The 22,249-nt window shown below is 36.5% G+C and overlaps 1 protein-coding gene across 3 annotated transcripts in view; it reads right to left on the reverse strand.

Moving 5' to 3' along the window:
- LOC138709264 (uncharacterized) overlaps nucleotides 1-22,249 on the reverse strand; it is a 293,926-nt gene that overhangs the window by 53,916 nt on the left and 217,761 nt on the right. Inside the window, exon 1 of one of the 3 annotated variants that reach the window (XR_011334892.1) lies at nucleotides 5,408-5,740. The exons of 1 other annotated variant lie outside the window; for it this stretch is intronic. The gene's annotated coding sequence lies outside the window, so the exon portion shown is untranslated. Of the gene's footprint in view, nucleotides 1-5,407; nucleotides 5,750-22,249 lie in introns of those variants that run through there. One more of the 3 variants, XM_069839921.1, reaches the window with a different exon arrangement.

Here is a 22,249-nt window from a genome sequence, read left to right on the forward strand (position 1 = left end):
CTGGTTTTTATAAAATCTCAATAATCGAATGTTATGGAGTACGTGAAAGAGAAGACTGAACATATCACTGGTCACCAGTTGTAGTCAGTGGTGATTCCTCCATGAAGGATATGAGGATGATCCTACAGTTTAATTTTGTGCCTCTGAGGATAGAAAACATTTTAATTACAGATTTCATTTTTAATGCGTCCCAATGTAATAATTTTCTCCAAACTTCCATTTTCTGTCGTGAGTTGTCGCCATTGCACATCTCAGACCTTAGGAATACTTTCCGAGGAACCATCCAAATATCTTACAGCAAACGGTTTTTTCTAGCACTGAAGTTACGGACAGGGATGAATGTGGAGGGAGGGGTATGACTTGACTTTAACTGCGTTTGAGGATATGACCGTATATCCTAATACTACGACCCTTCTTTCTGGTGGTGGTGTGGAAACCGTGTCAGAGACTATAATACAAATTTTCAAGTACCCTTGTAGCCTCCTTAAATGCAGTTCATTGGTCATTTTAAAAGAAAAGAATGAACGAAATAATAAATAATTTAAAATGATATAATATAAAAAACAATGAATATAAACCAAAGTTACAAAAAAATAAATAAAATAAGCTATAATAAAACACAAGAATTAACAGGGCTTTCAGATGAATTATTATTATTATTATTATTATTATTATTATTATTATTATTATTATTATTATTATTATTATTATTAGTTTCAGTCTTGGTCATCAGTCGTCAATCTCATATCCTACAAACAAAAAATATCACAAGTCGCCACTGGTTGTAGTAATGGTTTGGGTCTCAAAACGAAAATTTGTGTTCGGTATATTACGGGCTGTACTATGCCTTTTGATTATTGTTCGGATTCATTTCGGTTTTGTTTCGATATAGGCTACATTCCCCTTCCAAAGAACAGTTATATTCCTTAATTTTATAAAATGACCACGAATTGAAGACTTGAAGAACCCAGACAAGCTGGGACTTGAAGCAACAATAAACTTCTACATTACGACTGATGATGACTGATGGCAGTATCCTTGGTATCTGGCATGTATTGCCTGCCATCATCTTTAAAGAATGACTTTGCGAATGCCATGACGTTACATTTGCAATCACCAAAAATTCTACCAAGCACAAAAATCGCACTGTGACAACAGCGATTTTTCTGGAACTGTGACAGCAAAACGCTGTCACACCCCACCTCTTGAAGTGTAAAATGAATATTTGCTAACTAAAGATATTTGAGTTTTCTTTCTTATAATATTGTAAAAATAATTTCTCACACTTTTTTTTTCACAGTGATTGATTGAAATGTGGAAGGTTTGAATGGAATCCAGTGTATTTTTCGCTGCATGATAGGTTTCTTCATAGCATGTCACGGAAGACATTCAACATTTGGCCTGCATAGAGATAAAATTCTTGGAGTGCCTTTATGTTTTGTGTTGTCTGAATAAAGAATTTTTATGGACTTGGAAGCGATGCAATAAAGTGCTGGTACATTTTCCATCTGTAGCTCGAACCCACAGTATTTGAGCGAGCTGTACGTTATTGTTTTATTTTCAGTTCATTGCTACATGTATATTGAAAACATGTCGTGTGGGTACAGCTTGTATGATCTTTGACACTCATATCAATAGGAAGGCTCACATTTTTCATTGATATGATGCTGTTCTCATTTCACCAAACTACCCTATATGGATTTATTTTATTTTATTGGGTTATTTTACGACGCTGTATCAACATCTAGGTTATTTAGCGTCTGAATGATATGAAGGTGATAATGCCGGTGAAATGAGTCCGGGGTCCAGCACCGGAAGTTACCTAGCATTTGCTCGTATTGGGTTGAGGGAAAACCCCGGAAAAAACCTCAACCAGGTAACTTGTCCCGACCGGGATTCGAACCCGGGCCACCTGGTTTCGCAGCCAGACACGCTGACCGTTACTCCACAGGTGTGGACCCCTATATGGAAGCTGGGTGTTACATCATGAGTGCGTGCCATGTGTAGATACGTCTTGGTATGTTTCAGACAATTTTCCAGTGTGATCAGATAGATATTCAAAGCTAGTTGGCAGTGGCGGTGCCAGGATTTCACAGATGGAGGTGCGGATGGGGTGCTATTTATTTAGGAAGACACTCTTTCAGCTTTCCCAGTAATGGGACTGCCTCATTGGACAAAGCACAACTAACACACATAGTAAAAACAAAATTGAAATTAGACAGGAAAGATCACAAAAGAGAAACGTAGGGGGGGGGGGGGAAGGAAAGTTAAGAACAGGAAAGATAATAGCATACATGTAACAGGCCTAATCTTAGTAAACAAGCAGATTAGACGTTCAAATAAACGTTCTTCCTTTTTAGGAAACAAAGTACAGGTGGTATTTTAAAATGGTAAGTGATCCTCTGATAGCAGCAATGAAAACATCATGAATGAAGTCATTGTTCAGCTGAAATTTGTTGCAGAAACTGATAAAGGGCGAGGTATTGTGTTCCTAGCTCCAACCATTAGCCCAACTACTTCAATGAAGGTAAGGTGACATTTCTCCAAATAGAATGGAACTGTGGGTTCATAAATTCTACATTTTTCTGCGTGGACTTCAGCGGGCTGTTCTTCCTATGCCTCGAAATTGAGTGTCGGGTCGATAATGTAGGCAGATTTAAAGCTGGTGGAATGGCAAGCATGTCACTTCGCCATCAGGATTCCTCTTGAGTGATGCCATAGACTTTTTCGTATACAGTGAGACCTTTCTTCCTCAAGGCTTCGGAAATCATGAACCTGATTCTGTGATGTCTAGACCAAGAGGAGTAGAATTTCTAATCCACTCCTCTTGGTCTAGAGTTCTGCAGCATCTCACTGAAACGACAGGCACCCAAAACGTGGTGAAGAGTTTCAATCTCACTGACAGCGAAAGGTGTTATAAGTAATATCTAAAACGAAAATGTACCTTAATATTTTATGTTCCTGAATCGACAAACAAAACAAAGGAGCATCTTTCAGTAGGTACACTATATTCTAGCCAAGCATAAGATTTGTACCAATCTGCCAGAAAACATAGGCTGTCGAATTCTAACTGAAACATTGTCAAAATATCATAAGGGAATGACAATTCAGAACACTCTCTTCTTTAACATTACTCTCCATCAAATCATCCTCGAATTCTGAAACACTTCCAGATTCAGGAACCTCAAGTGATTTTGTTTTTGTAGCAGTTCTCTCAAAGAAGTCTGAAATACTGCATTTTCCTCCCAACCCCACCCAACATTTCAAAGATGCATAGGCTATTATAGATTACTTTTCATTTTCGGATAGCAAGAATGAGCCTATCTAAATGGAAATTTAATTCACTTTACCACAATGAACATTTAATTCCATTATAGGAGATAAAATGTCTGAAGGAAGTGAAATATGGAGAGGAGTACGACAAGAATGCCTTTATCATCTTCCCTGTTCAACATCTACTTGGATGATTTAGTGAAGAACTGTTTTCAGAACATGGGAGGGGTGATAGTAGGAGGAGAGAGAAACTTCATAAGATTTGCTGATGATATGTCAGCAGATGGGTGACGATACTAAGGAATATGCTACTAGACTTAATGACAGCTGTGAGTAATATGGAATGAAGACTAATGCAAACAAGACGAAGACCATGGCTGTCGAAATAAAAATAAAGAAAGCAAACGTGTGAATACCAAATGAGGCAGTAGAGCAAGTGAACAGCTTAAAATACTTGAGGTGTACTATAAGCAGTAACATGAGCTACTGCCAGCAAGTAAAAAGAAGGGCAGCAATGATAAAGGAAGTTTTTTTTTATAGAAAAGGGAGCATCTTCTGCGGAACTCTGGAAAGAGAACTAAGAAAGAGACTAGTGAAGTGCTTTGTGTGGAGTGTCTACATCAACATAAACTAGAAATAATGCTGTTGAAGCCAAAAAGAAAGCAGAGGATCCCACATGTGGTGCTGGAGAGTTTCAATTCTACTGGATTGAAGAATTGTACAGATATTCTTAGTTGTTGTTTAGTCAACTGTCAGATCTCAACCTTACAAGTGATACCAACAAGGCACCACCTATGAGGCAACTAGGCCAGGAGATAATGGGGTAAAGTGGTCAGTTTCTTTCCCCCTCCATTGCATACATCGCCAATTAGCTACATATTACACTAATCAGACTTCAGATACATACAAACAATTGTTCTTCCTCTGACACATATCGTCAAGTGAGAAGTAACTTACTGCCTGATAATAGATGTATATATTCAGCCAGAACCTCAGTAAGAGGGTAATATCCTTAATATAATTTTAAATGTAATTTTTCTCAGCTTTTGTTTTTCAGCATTTTCAACTTTTCGAAATACTAAGTTCGCCAGTTAATCAATTATTTATATTCAAGTGTTAAAAGTAGTGTACGCAAGATTCAAAATGGGATACAAATATAATAGGCTTACATATAACGAAACAACCCTGTTTTTGAATTTAAGGCCTCCAAGTGAAATTTATAGCCCGTTTCTTACTTTTATCACTATTCAATCCGCTAATTGGTAGTCTATTCTTGCTATGAGTCTTGCCAAGAGCAATACATACCAGATTTCAGACACCCATTTCGGAAATGGATTTCAGATCAAGGCTACTGAATTTGAGAATGATCCCAATTGGCCTTATTTAGTCTCAAAGGAAAACATAATTTTAAATTCAATAGAAACCAAATCTGCTGGCTAGAATAACTTCCCTAGCAGTACCTTGAAACTTGGCAACTTTCAGGCATAACTGTAAAAGGAAGACAGATGAGAGGAAACTGTACCTCCTTAAAAACAGTCAAAAGTAAACCTTAGCACACTATAAACTATTTTCAGAAAACATATTTTTGATAGTGTTGTACTGCAACTGACTTGTACATATTTAATTGCCTGTTAACAAGAACAGCAAGGCAGCATTCACATAATCATACAGAGGATTTTTAATGAGAGAAACTGTGCCTTCAGTGAAAAGTACACGTTGGCACACTAACCATTTTCGGAAAACATATTTTTTTAAAGTGATGTACTGCAATTGACTTGAACTGTCCGCGAAACTTATCTGGACAATTGTTGCCTTATAGAATGTAAATGTCCGATTATTAAGGAGTCCTCTGAAGTTAAATACCGTATTTAGGCATGTCATTTTCGACAATCATTTAAAATGGAACCAACACATTAATTACCTTTGTAATAAATTACGTAAAATATTATATTATTTTGTTTTATTGAGGATTTACTTGTCAATAAGTTTATTACGCACAATATACTTAACTTCATTTCAATCGGTAATTATGTATGGAATGGGGTAGCTTATTTAAAACCAATTTTAATCCACTTTATTTATTATAAAAGAAAATAATTAAAATGTGTCTTCACATTTTGGCCTACTATCTTACCTTAAGTTCTGCGATAAGTCAGAATTCAGTTTTGTCAGGTGTTTGGCTTGAATGCTATTCTATTACTGGAGAATTTGTCCTTCACTTCACTTCCGGGTTAACGACACTTCTGCCTACTTAAAAGGCTACTGTGTCATAATTTCAATATAAAATAGCTCCTAGTTTAATATCGTAGTGCTTAATACTATTGAAAATATTTAAATACTTAAAAATTCCTAACAGTATTGTTAAAAGTATAATAAATTGAAAATAATCTAATGTAGTATTGCTTTAATCTAATATAGTATTGTTCCCCATCCGCAATTCACCGAAACGGACAAGGGAATGATGAATTTGTCCTTCGCTTTGTTGTGTAGTTCTTGGTTGTGTTGGTCTTTCTGTTTTTTTTTTTCTTTGTTGGTAACCCTATAGCATCTCACGTCCGACTTGATGCACCCTTCGCGAAGCGAGCATCAAGTCGGCCGTGAGATCTATTAATGCTTTATGGTTGTGCTGGCAGATGGAGTTACTTGTCAACAATGTCACGCTGAAACGTGTGTTCAGGTTACTGCCCAGCGACGATCCTGATGTATTTTATGTTTTAAATAATTGGCTAATTAATATTAACCCGGCACACTCACAATCACATTCATACAAATTTCCAGACTCTAGACACCCAGGGAATTTTTCTTCTTCAAGAAAAATTCGCCAAGAGCCGAACCCGAGAATCGAACCGGGGACCTCCAGATCTGGAAGCCAGCATGCTGACCAATAGACCACGGTTGTTTAATTATTGTTTTTATAGATCTGAACGGTAAATTTTTATTCATTTAATTATATGGTTAGATCATTTAAATCAGTCTCATTTGGAACAGAAATATATGGACTAGGTAAGCGTATGAAAAGAATATACTTATGTATAACAACAAATTTTTAACACTTGTATAATTTTTATCTCTTGCATATGATACGAATAGCCTAATATTAGTATATAAAGCTGAACTTAAGTATCTCTACATGTTGGGGTGGTCAGATGCGTGAGTTAGTAAGAATGATAACTGATCCAATCCTGCCCGACTGGAAATGAGGTTCATCCACCGAAAACCACGTGACCAGGCTTGCACTTGTGCTTGCCAGCCCCGACGCATTCTTTTTCATTACTTTCTTCAAGCCCCTACACCAATAGCTGCACAGAGCATACGGCAGGCATGTCAAAACCCTGTACATTATGCAGTCGCGCACATTGTGCAACTGTCTCTGTGCGATGTGCACTCTCTATTCCCCTACCTGGAGGGAGTGAATCGCCTTGGAGGGGAACGCGACAGGGCTATACAATGCCTGCAGCAGCTTTTGTTTCAGTACGAGTGCCGATTTGGCTGTGTCTGTGAATGAGTTATGATAAATAACGTGAGGAGTTCACAGATAACGGAGATGAGATTACGAATCATATAACATAATTTGTTATAATGTTTTCTTCAGCCAACAATAATACTTATTTTAAAATGAAAGGCTTTCATCAGCCTATGTCGAGGTAATAGTGTTGTGAGGTGACAATTTACATCAGATTAGTAAAGTTCTCAAAATATGATATTGCCAGCGCTTATTTCTTAATCAGTAGGCTCACGGCAAAACGTGCTTGACAATGGCGTTGTTTTGGAGTCTGTACTAACACAGCCATCAAAGATTAGACTTACGACTTTCATTTCATAAACTGGTAAAGTCGACCTGGTTGGCGAGTTGGTAGAGCGCTGGCCTTCTATGCCCGAGGTTGCGGGTTCGATCCCGGGCCAGGTCGATGGCATTTAAGTGTGCTTAAATGTGACAGGCTCATGTCAGTAGATTTACTGGCATGTAAAAGAACTCCTGCGGGACAAAATTCCGGCACATCCGGCGACGCTGATATAACCTCTGCAGTTGCGAGCGTCGTTAAATAAAACATAACATTTAAACTGGTAAGTGATGAGAATATAGTGAGGAATACATGTGAGGCTCTTGAGGTTGTAAGAAGAGAAGAAAACAACTATTTGCAAGGCGGAAAATTTTTCCGGAAAAATATATAATGACAAATTTTCCATCTCACGTCACCTTATTTATTCAATATACTTATATTAATAAATATTTAAATCTGACATAAAGAGAATATCGTCGCTTCACAGCTTGTGAATTACACTTTTAATTCTTTGAGTAACGCTCCCAACTTTTCGATACTTGCTCTCAACGTTTTCAAATAAATTATATGTATTAATATTAATTTATATTGGCATACAAGAAAGAAATGATTTCAGTGTAAAAACTTCACAATGTCCTACTGCATGTAATTAATTGGGAGTATAATATTTTCTTCAACATTTGTGCACCAATGGTCACAGTAAATAATGATGCTTGACGAACAATGAAAGAGTAGGGTGTATTACTTTAAAATAATTAGTACCGACTACATAAAATGAAATACTTGTTCGTTTCTTGTTGTTTCGAAATTACTGCAATTTTTTTCTTCAAATACTGTATAAAAATCATATTAATAAATTATGCTTTACAAACCACTACTTTGTGAAGTATAACTGAGTAAGTCTAAAGTTTCTTGTATTACAAAATTGTCAAATATAGACACTGATAATAACCAGGGCTATAGAAGGAAGGGCTGGCTCATAGCGAGTCGGAAAGTGATGCTGTCCTCCCAGCCGCTGTGACGTCATCACGGTACACAGCAAGTCCGCTCACAAATACAACGTAAAACTCCGTTGCAATAAGTGCTGGAATTATCGACCAAAAATAGGGCTAAAATCAACACCCCTCAATAACAAGTTATAAAATTGAACCCTAGGCATATGGCCTGTTTCATTCAATATTTTATAAACGCTAGTTGTCTTTAAAGACTTCAGTTTTAACAATTTCGTCGCTTTTCAAACTGATGTGCCTACTGAGCTATTGCTTCTTTCTTAAATATTTTGTGGTAGACTTTTATTTCCTTTCACGTCTCACATTTCCCTGCTGATTAAATTTTATATCCTAGGTCAAGGAGAGGCATTCATTCATACATGGACAAGGTTGCTATATAGTATGGGACATGTGGACTGAAGCTGCGCGCCAGAACACATCAATGACGATAATGATAATTAGACTATTATTATAATATTAGTATTTTTAAATATTATATTATATTATGTATTATAATTATATTATAAATATACGTGACTGCTGGGTTTGCAGTGAAAGATCTGCCCTTGGGCAAAAAATCGATCAAGAATGAATATTATATCTGGAATGGAGAGTATTAAATGGACAGACAAAATAAGAAATGAAGCTGTGCTAGAAAGAGTGGATGAAGAAGAATAACGCTGAAACTAATCAGGAAGAGAAAACGAAATTACCTGCGTCACTGGCTAAGAAAACTGCTTACTGAATGAAGTAAAGCTCGGGACAGAAGATATCAGATTATAACATTAAGATATAGGGAAGAGACTAAGAAGGCGGAAAATAGGGGAGATTGGATAATTTTGGGTTTGCAGTGAAAGATCTGCCCTGATACAGAAAACTCTGAATGACTGTATATTATTATTGTTGTTATTATTATTATTATTATTATTATTATTATTATTATTATTATTATTATTATTATTATTATTATTTCGATAACCAATAATTTCACTCCTGGTGGAAGTGCATGAAATCAAAGGGTTTTAAATAATCAGTTAACTACATTATATGGAAATAATGGAACAAATGTTTACCTTTTGCTAAGTAATAGTTAAAGATGTATATTGGTGGCAGAGTAATCTATTTTCATAAGATTGGTAAATTATCAAGTACATTTCATTCTATAATGATTCAGCTTATTTTATTTTTTCACTCATCTAATGAAGTTGCTGTTTTCTAAATGACTTCATCCACTTGGCATTCTTCTTAGCGCTGTTCCTCAGGAATTCTGCTCTCTGCCCCCGATTCAAGGACCTCAATCTCACAAATGTTCTCACACGTGCATATAGTTTGATAGCCTCGGAGTACACGTTTGAAAACTTAGTTTCTAGCAATATTTTGAAACGTTGTATTACTTGTTGCTCTTTGTCAATGGAGTTCCCGTGCATAGTTTTAAATTCAACTTCAAACATTTGTATAAAATTAAAATTAATAACAAGATTAGTTTAACGACTAGGATAACAAATCAAAGCGTAAAACAAGGTTGTCCGCTGTCTCCTTGTTTATTATTATATATATATATATATATATATATATATATATATATATATATATTAATGCACTTATTAAGGATTTGCAAATTGATTTGGCCACACATTTTATGATCGATAACAAACCCCTTAATACTCTGCTCTACGCAGATTATTTAATTATTATATTAGCTAACACCGAAGACAACTTACAAATGGCAATTCATATGCTATATCAAAAAGAAAAAGAGTACAATTTAGAAATTTCTATACACAATACAAAAACCATGGCCTTTATTGGTAAAAATTCTATAAGAACTGAAATAGTTATCAATAACTTAGGAGTAGAGCAAGTAAATGCTTTTACTTATCTTGGCTGTAATCTCTCCTATATTCATTCTCCAGATATAGATAATAAATTAGCCAAATTTCAACAGCTGCTAACAACAATTGAGGAGTTTGCCGGAAGAAGGGCGTATACGTCAATATGGCGAATTGAGATATATGCAATCTAAAAATTTTTAACGCACCTGAATAAAATGTTATACACGCACGCAGCCCTGTCCTGCAGGTATGTACAGTACAATGAAAACAAAATTTCGCTACTATAATTATTCACTTCATTTTAAACCATTTTTCCGAAGAAGGGCGTATAGGTCTATCCGCCTTTCTTCCGGCAAAGCCCTCAATTAGAAATACTCTGTTTAAGAAGATCCGGCAAGACACAATTTTGAAATTCTACAAAACAAAGGCCATTCCAACTTTGCTATATGGATCAGAAGCTTGGACTCTAACAACTAGTCAACTGAAAAGAATAGAAGCAGCTGAGATGAGATTACTAAGACCGCTAGCAGGCTACACTATGACCATAAATATAATGAAGACATCCGACAAGAACTAAATATCGCAGCCATTACAGAGACAATCGACAAGTATCGGAGCAACTGGCATGAGCATGTTCTACGGATGCCGAATGATAGACTACCCAGGAGATTATTAAATTACAGACCCCTTGGATACAGAGATCGTGGACGCCCGAAGAAGCGATGGAGAGACCAGCTTTTCACCTGAGTCGGAACAGGCCAAATGACCTAATCCTGATAGCTATTGATGATGATGACATTTGTATAGTTTTTTTTCCACTCTTCGGAAGGTTTAGTTAATCCACCGTAAGACAAAATCCCTACCCAAGTGTTTATAAAAAAATAATTTTCTTGTATGTAAGAACCAAACCAGAAGATTTATTACCAATAAGAAATCTGAGTGCAAGGAGTAAGCAGGAAATAATTTAAAAATATGCAGCTGAGAGAAGTAAGCTTGTTTTTCAGTATTTTATTGCTTGACTGCAAAGTTTAAACACTGTATTCTAAAACATTTACCTTTCTCTTCAGTAAATAAATTTGTTTTCCGCGTTCATCACACTTCAGACAATGTACTTCAGACACTACAGACGTTTCTTCAGATCCCTGTGTAATATTTACATATTCTGAGTTGCCGGTACTAGGTTCTGATCTTGGCTTCTTTGGACTCAATGTCTGAAGGTGATTAAAAGCAGCTTTTCGAATATTTCTCTTTTGATATCTATCTTCTCGGTTTGAGTCACTTGCAGCCTTGGAACTTGGAATATTTAGAGATGGGAGCGCATTTTTCTTCAATATCTTCCTTTCTTTTAACCCCAAAAGCCTGTTCTTCATATCATCTTCATAATCGGTCACACTTTCGAAATGATCACTACAGATACGTGCACACTTAATATTCACTTGGTCCTGCCTATGACACTAGCTTTCCCACTCTTTAGCTAAAAGCACATCTTTCGGAAAACAGTGATAAATTACTTCGTGAGTGTGACGAGAGTCATTCGAGCAGTTCGCTACAGCACAATTCACCATTTTTAAACTTAAAATACTATCATTAATAATTTAATTATTATTATTATTCAATACATAAAGAACTGTAATATACGCTAATTACACAACCAAATAGGCCTATATTACGAAACGGTGCACGTGAACTTGAATTACATTCAACAACCCTCACCGAGACCAACTGTACCGCAGTGACGTCAGAAAGTGGTGGGGTGGCTAGAGGGAGAGACTCAAGGCGGCAAGCTGAACAACAAAGCATTGAGCCAGCCCTTCTTTCTATAGCCCTGGATAATAACTGTGTTTTTTTCCTTCTGCTAACTATGTTTATAATGTCCAAATGTCTATTTAATCCAACCCTAGAAGCGCAGAATAGATTATTGTACACCCCTCCAGCTAAGAACGGGTAAGAGCAACGCTTGATTGATGCAACCTGCACAGACCGGCGATCCGCGCACATAACTGCACATTAGAGTCTGATTTCTGACATGCCTGGCACACGGGATAGATCAAACAGAACGTTGTGCGCGACGCCATTTCTGCGACAGCTCAGGCTAGCTGACTACTAAGTTTCTACTGCCCGTGCCTCACTTCCTGAGCTGTTTCTTTGCGGGGCGAGACGCAGAGGGGGTTAGTGGGCGGTCCTGGGTACCGCATGTGCCTACTACCCTACGTTCAACACATCGGCCTTTTCAGGATTCCTTTCATCAGCTATGGAGTAAGATCAGCCATGGACAAGCCAATCTATAGGCTATCACCTCACAAAACAAATTATGTCCTACTTATCAATTCCTGTAACTAAACACTAATACCAGTTGTAGACTACAGTCTCTACTTGAGATTATCGACCTAATCGCGATTACGGTTATAACGTGTATATATCCGTAAACTCTTTCCTCTATGGCAGTGTTTTTCTACCGCGAAACCCCTTTTAATCTAAAGTGTAACTGCGGAATGCTTGTAATATTTTATTAGTGTTTAATAATTAAGAGACAAGTGAAAGCTAGTATCTCAATAATTCTGTTCAGTGGGACGAATGTATTTGCTTTTTAAGCCTGCAATCTGGTTTTATGGCGGAAAGTTGTCTCATTTATGCTATACTTCTGCATTCTGTCTTTTCGTTATTTTGTTTTAGTGGACACATATGCAGAGAATCCAGTGATGAAAGTGATAAGTATTATGGATATTTTCCGTTTTAGATTGTTATTACGCATATTATTGGAATATTATTATTACGCTTATTCTTGGATTATTATTATTATTATTATTATTATTATTATTATTATTATTATTATTATTATTATTATTATTATTATCGGTGGTTTCATTTATTATTGATTCATATTTTCGTAACATTTATGTGTTTTCATATTATCCACTAAGTATAAGTATATGGGTGCTTTTACTGTAGACGTTCTAGTACGGAAATTGAAGTTAGAAGTTACTGAAAACATATTAAGTAAGATTGAAACAAAGGAGTTGACAAAAGAAAGGACACTATTGTTTTTTTTTAAATGTTGACAGTACTTTGCACTTCTTTGTCTGATAAGTACCCTTCATTTGGGGGGAGTGAAAACATAGGTTATGTAACTTTTATTGATCTGAAAACTGTAATAGTGTGAGAAAGTTGTGTCTTACAGAAATATTAAATATAATAGCTTTGATTTTGTGATTAACATCTCGAGGGCTCTACCGAGCCTTATATTCAAGAAATTATTCGTAAGTTCGGCAAGTTTATTTACTAGTAAAACTGGAATATAGGCCTACCGTGTCTTTATATAATACTTTAATTCGCAGATTAATAAAAAATACAATTATATAATCCCATAAAAAGGAATAGGTCACAAACTGGCAGCTACTTATACAAAGAGTAAGGGGAAAGAACATGATTTTTCGCTCCTTCGCATAAAATGAATGTTTGAAAAAATGTAACGAAACATTATGTTTCAGAATTTTAAAATTCCCTCGGTAATTATACGTAGGTAACAATGAAACTGGATGTCTAGTAAATTATAATTAAATCCCCAAATAGGCCTTATAATTAAATATAAAATAATAATAATAATAATAATAATAATAATAATAATTTATTAACAGGGTTACAATGTAAACTACATAATCCTGTATCAAAAGTATTTAAATTCTTATCTTCTTCCTCCATTCTTCTCTTGCCTCCCAGTCCCGTTCTTCCAAGCCTCTCTCCTTCATTCCACTTCTTATATCGTCCATCCAGGTTTTCCTTGGTCTTCCCCTCTTTCCTCTTCCTGGTGGAATCCATTCCAAAATCTGTCTGGGCAATCTTGTTTCTGGCATTCTACGTACGTGGCCATAAACTAGCATTACAGCATTACAATAGCTGTGTGAGAGGGGAGGAAAATCTTAAGATTCGATTGCAAAACTGAAGCAGGAACACGAAACGAATAGGGTAATTTGGTAACTTGAAGTAGGCCTAGGCCTATTTGTTTTTCTGTATTTGAATGCGTAAGCTCTTTTTTGAGATAAATTGCTGGCAGTGAGGAAATCGTACACGTACTGAAGTTTTCCGAAATAAACATCATTAAATAACGTTATCGCGCTTTAATACATTGCAGTGAGGTTATTAATATGCATCAAGGTAACGACCTGCGAAATATTGTCGTATTTCTAATTTTTTTTTTGCCAAAATCAATCCAAAACACTCATATTGGCCTTTCCATGTCCCATATCGATTCAGCCCTAGATCAGGAGATCGAACTCTGGTCCCACTATCCAGCAAGCCTTGCCCCTTCTATCTATTTTAAGTTCGAAGGTTTTCACTGTTATATTTCTGTAAACAAAACCTTTATTTTGAGTACCACTTTATTTTTAAGTTGAGAGGGTCTTTAAACTGCAAAATTGATATTACTCAATTTTGATTAAATCCGGGATATATGTATCGGAACCACTGCTTACGTGATTATAGAAGCTGGCACATATCACTTAAAATACAGCTCTCAAATGGTTCTCGCGTAACACCAATTCTGCTGCTATAGGAGCTAGAGATCTTTAGCAGAACGCTTAAATGGCATTGACATATGGATCATTTAAAGGACTCACCACTGCTTATTAAATGCTTTGTACAGTATTGGTATCTTATGGCTAATGAATACCATTTCCAAATTCTCCGTCTCAATTATATTGAAATATATGGTTGTTATTCTTGATATTAAAGGATATTGCTGCACTGTCTTCTTGTACAGTAGAACCCCGATTATCCGTCACCCTATTAACCGATCGGCGGATTGTCCGACGTCTTCTTTACTGCGAAAATAAACACGTAAGAAACTTAGTGCTATACCTTATATTAGTATCTATTTTCTCTGGAGTATTTTATTACAAACATTTACCTTTACATAGTACTACTGCAGGCAATAAGAACAGTTTCTTGAAGGACTTTTCCCAACTTGTAAAATGGACGAGACTCTACGGACAGCACCGGCTCTCGGCTGGCGCATGCGCACTAAAGTTTGCTTTATTACCGGGCATTTAAATCTTGCAATTTGTTGGTGGAAGAGAGTGAAGAAAGATATATCATAAGTGTAATGCTGTGGGAAGTAGGTGTTTGGTATTAGGTTTGCATATAGCGAAATAAATTTAGTGATATTTAAAGTTAAATCTATTTTGCAATGGCAAATAAAATAATTCTTGGTACTAACAGTATCTAAGCGTTTATGTTTGCTGTAATCGAACCTACGTCATATATATACTGTAAATGTTAAAATAGGAATCATGGTCATTAAAGGCATATTAGAATATGCTTATTTTCTAAAATAACAAAATACAGCACGTACCTTGGAATGACGCCGTAGTTTTCAAAGCTGGGTTTAAAATATTCATGTAAAAGAACTAATCATTCGCAACACGATTTCTTAGTCTTTAGTTTTGTGGTGATATGGTACGGTGAGTGATAAAATAAAGAGTGCGTCAGAAAGAACGGATGGATTTCAAACTATCGATACGCAGCGAGGAGAGAGATATAGTGAGGGGGACCACGACTGTTGGGTCAGCCAGAGAATGCAGTTTCAGTTGAGAACGTGGTGTTGGTCTGGTGTACAACGTGCTTTCATCGTAGAGACATTTTTGAAAAATGAAGAGTCTGTGATCGCCACTCAGGACTCATTTCGACATCGGATGTCACGCTAGGATTCCAACTCAGAATACAATTTTGCGGTGGGAGGCTTCATTTCGTATCACAGGTTCAACATTAAAGAAGAAATCACCTGGACGAAATTCTATTGCACTGAGATTGTCCGAGGCTACGGTAAGATCTCGCGCCCTGCGACTTCTTTCTTTGGGACCATTTGAAGGCGTAAGTTTGTAAACATCGATCACATACACTGGACGAACTGAAGACAGCGATTCGTGAAGAAATCGTGGCAATTGCACCAGCTATGACTGTGAAAGTGATGGCGAACATCAGAAAACGCCTCGATGCCTGTATTGAAAGCCAAGGACATCATATGGATAATGTTGTTTTACATAAATAAACTGCATGTATTGGTGAATATGTTGATAACAATAAATTTTTGATTTGATGAATCTTTACAATTTTCTTGCCATGTGAAATCCATCCGTTCTTTCTGACGCACCCTGTACAATAGCCCTATTAAGCCTATACAACACGTGCCTCCATACAGAAGCTCACTTCTTTCCACACGCATATCTATATCATTTTTTAAATTGTAATTATGTTCAATGCATCGGATAATAAAAATTCACTAGTCTAGAGCCTATTACCTATAGGTCCTAATATGTAATATAAACTCATAAAGTTAACTGCACAAACACCAAAATCAAATCACGATGTACTGCGAAACGAAACATAAAATATGTAGGCCTAATGTCAATAATTTATACTATATTATATAAACAAAAACTGCATGGAACCATAATAATACGTGAAATAAAACAAATCTCAATTACGCAAAATTTTCACCACAAACGCAAGCACAGTAAGCAAACGTAGTAAAACAAAAAACAGGTGATAAAACTTTCTATTATTTAAATTACTGTACCGTACCCAAAGTTTTCACCACAAACGTAAGCATACATAACAAAACAAACAAACATACAAATACTAAAACTTTCTATTATAACAAACACAGCAAAACAAGCACAAAAATACCACTTAGTCAGAATCCGCGCGAAAACACATTTGACTCTTCCCTCCCACTAGAGATGGGTAAAAAATAACACAACAGTTATTTTGGAACTGTTCCGGTCTCGGAACTGTTGCAAAAATGAACAGTAGGTCGGAACCTCCTGTTCCGAAATAACACTGTTCCGACTCCGACCTGCTCACTTGTCAGCTGTAGTGGGCCCGCAGTACTGCGTTGCGCAAGGCATGTTCCGACTCCGAGACAACAGAGAACAGTCGGCCCGTTCCGTTGAACCATGACAGCTCCGGCTACACTGTTCTCGTCGTTCTTTATGTTGTACTTGGAACAAGTTGGAACTTGAAACTCTCACGAGGATGGATGGGGAAGCATGGAAATTGAAATGCTTGTAGTGTGATCATAAGTAATGACCAGACATCGAGATTTTGGACTCGATAGAATAAGTTTACTACGTCCGTACTATAGGCAGCTTTTTCATTGTGTTGGAGTCGGCAGAAGAAGAGACATGTGTACATGAAACCAAGTTCAGTCCAGTCTGCTGGTACTGTACAGTGACGTTCCAAAAAAAGGCAACTAATTTATCAAACATTAGAATAAAATGATTGATAGAGGAGAAAAATTCTATAGGACCAAAAAATTAATCTTTACATAGATTAAAATAAAAAACCTATCATGCGAAATTTTCAAAATTAATTAATATGCATTTCCTTTCGGCTTCTGTCATAAGCACAAGTGCAATACTTACTCAACATACATAATAATCCTACACAATATACACAACTTATGATGTACAATACATGGTACTGTTAACAATGTAGCCTACTACAACGCACATTCTGAAGGTCTCAAAACTAAACTTTCTTCGGTAGTCGGCAAGACAAAGTTTATATTGGGAGAAGCTCCGCTCTACATCACATGATGTAATGAATTTATTTTAGTAGGTTATTTTACGAAGCTTTATCAACATCTTACGTGATTTAGCGTGCGAATGAGATGAAGATGATAATGCCAGTGAAATGAGTCCGGGGTCCAGCACCGAAAGTTATCCAGCATTTGTTCATATTGGGTTGAGGGGGAAAAGCCCGGAAAAAACCTCAACCAGGTAACTTGCCCCGACCGGGAATCGAACCCGGCCCACCTGGTTTCGCGGCCAGACGCGGTAACCGTTACTCCACAGGTGTGGATGATGTAATGAATGCAAAACGAAAAAACACTAAGTCATTGAAATCTATCTTCACTGCCCCAGCAGTGTCCGTAGACTTCTTCCCTGCTAGCATTTCTTTTATGTCACAGAATATCGCATATATTCTTAGACTAATCACATAGATAACCACATGTACAGATCAAAACTAGACTACTAGCTATATTCTGTCCTCTCTTCTGATAAAGTGAACTAGGTGTACGGGACTGTTTTTATTATCGGAACAGTACCTCCTGTCTCTGCCTTATGAGTATGACTGAGTAAATAAAGCACATGGGACGACAGGTAGGTCGCTACCATCACTGCCCCCACCCACTACAGTCCAGGTATCCAACTTGAAATCGCACTGTTTTCATCTATCGGGTCTAAAGTCTCTAAGCCTGGTAATGACACTAATGATACAGAGCGAGGTGCGATGCGAAGTTTAAATTCTTACATTGGTACAGATACGTTTCTAACATTTTACTAAGCCAGTGGAGAGGTTTCAGGTTTCACTACTGCTAATATATAAATATGTGTTTTTATTATTTATGAAATTATAATGTAATTATTATTATAACTAAGCATTAAGAAAAGTAAAAATAAGTATTAATGATTTGTTTTGTTTTTTTACTACTTAACACGGAGAACAAAAATTACATGCTACACGTTTTACATGTCATGTTAAATTTTTGAGTTGGCTACCGTGTCATTATGACTATGTACCAAAACTATAAGTGTTGCATTCTGACCTTGTATTCAACAGCTGTTTAGTTACTGAACATGAAGCTTCTGCTGGCATACACAGCAAGTTTCCAAAACTGATTCGAATGTGCGTTGGAATGTCGTCTATTGAGAAGCATGTGTGCTATGTCATGCCGATAACGTTTTTCAAGAGTCCGAGCGATGACTGCTCCAACGCTATGTGGAAGCTGCTTGGGGAAGAGGGAGGGCACTCTTTTGAACTCCTCAAAAGGAGCGAGAGTCAATAAACGATTACGACTCATCTCTAGACTACTTGTAAAGTTGTAACTGTTATTTCGGAACTGTTGTTTGGAACATAGTATTTTTCCGGAACCGGAACAGTCGGAACTGTTCCGAGAAAAGAACAACGAGTTAGAAAGAGAAAGATATAGAGTGGTCATTGCGCCGCCATGTTTGAAGAAAATTGAACGACCGTCGGTAATGAACTTATGCGCCCAAAACAAAGTGGGCGTGGTGATAACTGACATTAGAATCGTCAGCTGTCTTAATTTCGTTTGCATAAATCAGTTAAACTGGAGTGGAAAAACCTAGTATTTCGTCAAATACGTGCTAGGAACTTAATCTAAACTTATGTACGCTAAATTTAAAACACTTGAGCTATTCCTAGAAGGAATGCTTAAAAGAATAACCTAAGCAAAATTGTCATGTAGTATGACAAGAAGTCCTAGCAAATATACTGAAGAAAATGTTAATATTCCTAGGTTCTTTTAAATGCGACCTGCAAGATTGCCTATAAAATGAACGAGTATGATTCGGATGATTTTATTAAATTGTTTTCTCAGTCTCTACACGTTGCAAAACTATTTACTATACCATAAGATATAGAATGAAAGTAGGCCCTCTCTGTAGTAAACAACCTTTACCTCCAAGCTTGTAACGTGGGTGAAACATGACAAAACACGCTTTCAGTTTTTTTGTTACAGTAAAGTATAATTATTATCGAAATGTGAACGTGAGGCCAACAGCCGGCTGGTCTGTCTGAGCCTTTCAAGGGCTGTGGCACCATAGATAATTATTAGTGTATAATTGAGCACCCACGTACAATAATGGGGTAAGTAGTTACGAAATATATTCATACTTACCCCATTATTGCACGTGGGTGCTCAATTATGTTCTTTCATGTCCTTCCAGTCAAAATACTAACAACAATACGACCTACCCCAGAGTTTTGCGTTACTTTGGATGCGAGTGTCGAAATACAGTTTCAATATTTGATTGCTATTACTAGGTTTGAAACGGAATTGTAGCGGTTTTATCCGTATTTAGTTTAACTTTATTACTAGTGAACCATGTATTTGATTAATCGTTTGTCTTCGAAATAGGCCTACTTATAAGCTACAGCTCATCGTCTTCTTGTATAAGCAGTAAGGACAGAAGGAGCAGAAATAAAGGATGCCGGTGTCGAAATACAGTTTTAATATTGTATTGCTATTTGTTTTTCACTGGGTCTGAAACGGAATTGTATTGGTTTTATCCGTATTTAGTTTAAGTACATTACCAGTGAACCATTTATTTTGTTTATGCCGGGCGTTGTTACACATTTATGCATGAAAAAAAAATGCTGCTAATTAACAAAACTATGGACTTAACTTAATAAAATTTACATGAAATATGATATATCAGTTGTCTTTTTCCTTTTGACATCGCAGTTATATGCAGCACACACAACAGGCATGTTTTTTCTTCGTTTTTTTGTACTAATTACCTCCGTTATACAACATTGTAAGCAGACGAATTTTTACAAAGGTGGGCGCTTAGCTCAGATCTGCCGTGTTTCGCGGTGGCACCGCAAAGAGCGCTGTACAGGACAACATGACCACTCTATAGTCTTCTCTTTCTATCTCGTTGGAAAAGAACAACTTTGCCCATCACTACCTCCCACTCATCAACAAAGCAGAGCGCATGCGCCAAGAGGGGAGCCGGTGCTGTCTGTAGAGTCTCGTGTAAAATAGTCACTACCTGCTTTCAAAGAAATAGTCCCAAGAACTTCCGCACAATATATAGCAAACCTGCGCAGCATTCAGCCCTTGTCCCACTGTTCGAGTGCCCGTACTTTAAAAATTCAAATAATTAAGAGGTTCGGGAAAAGGGAGACTGTAGCTCATTTCGCATCAGAATACGTGATTGGCGTTACAATTGTGCGCGATTTAATGAAAAACCCCTCGTTGACAACCAAAATTAAAATAGCAAACCTTCTGATCCACTATCTAGCATGCTGAACACAACACTATGATGATGATGATGATGATGATGATGATGATGATATTGCACAACCTTAGAAAAATATGTTACCACACAGATACTTTATATGTCCCAGAAACGAGAGAGTATACAAGATGAGAGGACGTGCTTCCTTAACATGTGTTCTCATAATGTTGTGAGTACTGGTTGCAACAAGTCGCCATTGTGCATTTTGTGTTACTTCAAAATGAACGACGTGATTGATAATCCCGCCGACTGTGAGGTGAGGAGTGTGATTCGATTTTTGAATGCCCGACATTTGAAACCTGCAGAAATTTACCGGCAATTGAAAGAAGTGTATGGTGATACTGTAATGAATGAAAGAAATGTGAGAAAATGGTGCGAAATGTTCAACAATGGGCGAACAAATGTCCACGATGAAACTCGACCCGGACGCCCATCACTCATCACAGAAGACCTGAAGACTAAAGTGAACGACAGAATCTTGCAAGACAGGCGCACATCACTCGACGAATTGCATATTGCCTTTCCTGACATTTCTCGTTCTTTGCTTGGTGAAATTGTGTCGCAACATCTTGGCTACCACAAAATCTGTGCCCGCCCGCACACTGCTGCTTCAACTCGAGAATTGCTGGATCAATTCGGTTGGGAAATCTTTGATCATCCGCCCTATAGTCCAGACCTTGCTCCTAGCGATTTTCACCTTTTCACTAAGCTGAAAGACTTTCTGGGTGGTACGCGTTTTGGAAGTGATGAAGAGTTGAAGAAGACAGTGAACACCTGGCTTAATGAACTGGCGGCAGAGGAGTATAACACGGGAATTCTAAAGCTAGTGAACAGATACGACAAATGTTTAAATGTAGGTGGTGATTATGTAGAGAAGTAAAGGAAGCTTCAGTTATGTAACAGACTTTGTTTTTTTTTTTTTTCTTCAAATAAATATATATTTTTTAATTATTACAACAAAACGGTCGTTATTTGCTGGATCCCCTTCGTACAACCAGCAGCAGTCGTGGAGTTATAATAATAATAATAATAATAATAATAATAATAATAATAATAATAATAATAATAAAATAATAATAATAACAATAAAAATAATAACAGCAATAGTAATAGAAATAATAATAATAATAATATTAATAATAATAATAGTAGTAGTAATAATAAAAATAACAATAAACATAATAATAATAGTAATAGTAATTATCATAATAATAATAATAGTAATAATAATAAAAATAACAATAAACATAATAATAATAGTAATAGTAATAATCATAATAATAATAATAATAATAATAGTAATAATAATAATAAAAATAATAATAATAATATTGTACAACCTTAGAAAAATGTTTTATCACACAGATACTTTATAAGTCCCAGAAACGAGACAGTATACAAGATGAGAGGACGTGCGACCTGAGGTAATAAAAGTAGCTTTATTTCGTCATGCGCACTGCCTCCACGCATTCTCAATCAACAGTTTCGATATTATTCAGTTTGTTTAAACAGATTAGTTGTTTATAATTAGTAATGTCAAATAATAG

Source organism: Periplaneta americana, chromosome 11 (assembly GCF_040183065.1).
Source record: "Periplaneta americana isolate PAMFEO1 chromosome 11, P.americana_PAMFEO1_priV1, whole genome shotgun sequence".
Classification (NCBI taxonomy): Eukaryota; Metazoa; Arthropoda; class Insecta; order Blattodea; family Blattidae; genus Periplaneta; species Periplaneta americana.